Source organism: Xenopus laevis, chromosome 5S (assembly GCF_017654675.1).
Source record: "Xenopus laevis strain J_2021 chromosome 5S, Xenopus_laevis_v10.1, whole genome shotgun sequence".
In the NCBI taxonomy this organism is placed as follows: Eukaryota; Metazoa; Chordata; class Amphibia; order Anura; family Pipidae; genus Xenopus; species Xenopus laevis.
Genome location: NC_054380.1, coordinates 130,557,405 through 130,560,242, shown reverse-complemented (window position 1 = coordinate 130,560,242; position 2,838 = coordinate 130,557,405).

Sequence of the window (2,838 nt, the reverse complement as noted above, 5' to 3'; positions counted from 1 at the left end):
CTGTCTCTGCCTAAGTTCTTCTAGCTTCCATTCTCATAGCAAATACAGACAAAAGCCTCCTAGGCAGCTGCTTAGAATCTTCACATAATTCAAATAGTTACTATTCCTGGCCTTTTTGGCTTGGGAGACAAGTTTTCTGATCCCTGGTACATAGGGAGAACAATAGAATATGTTAGTTGTCGTGTAAATCAGGAAGTACAGACTGTACTGTAAGCTTCAGAAGGAAAGTACTTCTGTTTTTACGAAATACTGCATTGCTTATGCATTCCATAAATAAGAAAATACAGATTATGATCAGGGAATACAATTTTCTTGAAAAAAGCCTAACCTCCCCTCTTTTTTTTTTATATTCTCACCTGCCACGCTAAAACAAGTACACATACAATATTTACTGACAACCACAGGAAATAGGGGTAAGATGGAGAAACCCTGGCAGTTTAGTTTATTAAACGGTTGATGACACTTGCAGCTGGACCTTTGTGTCATATAAGAAATATAATTAAAATGGGCACACCTATATTGCATGACAATAAACATGCTTATTATAGCTCTGTTACATTTGAAGCAGACTTTAACGAAGGTAATTGCCTCATAATAGCACTATAAATGTTTTACTGCAGGTTGTCGGTTTTAAAAACTATGGACATTTCTAGAGACAGAGAGTCAAAACCAGGGAGTCTGTAAACTCCACAGAGCAGGGGCCACCTTCCTCCTGAGTCGTTACTTTACAACTGTATATTTTTTTATATTGCTCCTCCTTCTTCTGTGCTACTTATATACAAGTTGCTATAAACTAAGTTTTACATACATCAGATTTATAGGAAAAATAGCACAGGGAGCCAATACAGGTATAGTTCTTGCGTTTAAGGCTTTCATAAAAAATTTCCAGCATTCGTTTTCTTCTGTATTAATAACAATGGCATCACGTATTACTTTTACCTGTTAGGTGGCAACACTACCTGCATATAAGACAGATCTTCTCCAGCATACATTATATATACAATAAATGTCTCCTTACCATGCAATTCTTATTTTTAATGTGTCTGAAACCAAAAAATTCAAAACAGGCCCTGGCATTTCAAGTCAGGCCCGGACTGGCAATCTGTGGGTTCTGGCAAATGCCAGAGGGGCTGCAATAAGGTCCCATAGAAAGTCACTATTTAGTGGGCTGCTGGGGGCTGTTTGGGCCTCTGTGTAGCTGAAATGCCAGGGCCTATTTTAATTCTCAGTCCGGACCTGTTTCAAGTACACAGAGGTCAAAAGAGTCCTTGACAATTGAAACTAGCATAGCTGGGCCCCTGTTTGTCCACAAACTGAAGCACCATAGCTGTTGTTGGCCTACCAAGTGTCATTTCAAGCAGGGCTGCCATCAGGGGGGCTGCCGAAAGGATCCGAAGATGGCGAATAGACTCAAGGAAGAGGAGAATGAAGAAGATCTTTAAAGTGTTAAAATGTTTTTTTTGTACCTTTTATGGGGGAATTGGCCACCAATGTTTTTTTATAACTTGTGGGAAAGCCTGGCCACGTTTTTTTTTTTCAAAACTTAAACTAGGGCTGCCCAGGTCAAGACAGTCTGCTTGGTTTCCTTATTTGGAAAACTGGGCAGGATCTCCCATGACTGATATGGCGATCAGCGATTAGGCCCGCCACGTGACGTCTCCTGCTCCACCCGCAACGTCATTGGTCTGCCCCCTGACAGATCGTGGCCCATGCAAAGGTGCTAACCCTAAGGAGGACCCTGAAATTTGCAAGGGCTGCAGGTTCTATACCCCTGATATAAACATTGCAAATCTCTAACATTCAGTAGCGTCTCTAGAGGGGGGCAGGCCCTGGCGTGACGCACAGCCGGGCCCCACCCCCCTCCGTACGGCCGCACTTTCAGTGGCGAACGGGCTGCCAGGGGGCCCTGGATTGGACATTGGTCTTTTTTCAACCCAACTTAACTATTTAACTATGATTTGTTTTTTTTGTTTTCTTTCTGTGATAATAAGAAATGAACTGTACTTGATAATAACTAAGCCATGTCAAGGTGATTATCTTAGCATTTAAATTTTTTATTTATTGGCCAGATTATTGTTCGGCTGAAAACCGAACAGAAAGTTGAGAGCCGACCAGGCCTGAGAAAAACAGAACTGTTCTGGTCAAAACAGAACAGGTGGTAACTAGTGATGGGCGAATTTCTACCATTTCGCTTCGCCGGAAAATTTGTGAATTTCCCGCAAAAATTCGCGAACTGCGAAAAAAAGCGAGATTGGAAAATTCACAAAAAAATTGTGAAAAGTGAACGTTTTCATGAAAAAATCTAGCAATTCAAATGTTTTCACAAAAAAATCGGAAATTGACGCCGGTGAATTTTCACTGGCGAATTTTCATGGGAGACTTGCGAATTTATTTGCCGGCGGCGAAACACGGAAATTCACGCCAATTCGTGCCAGGTGAATTTATTGGCCCATCACTAGTGGTAACCCTACAGGCAGGTAAAATACTGGCCAGATGGCAACTCTAGTGGCAACTCTAGCCAGCAGCAGCAGGACATGAGCACAGAATAGATTTTATTGCTTATCAATTGGTTACTGGCAAGTTGCAAATGAACAAAGTTTAGATATGGAGTCAAACTTAACTTAATCATAAATATTGGATGAAGTATGCAAAAGAAAAAAAAAAAACACAAAGTCTTTTGACTGACAGTGACAGTGAGTTCCTTAGCTCACTAATAACAAATGAATTGCCCTCACTTAACATGGCCGATAGTTCTTCCGGAAAGTGCCGGCTTGTTATTGGGCAACTGGTGAAAGGAGGCGTGGCGCCTGTGACGTCAGACAGGGAAGTGGGTATGAC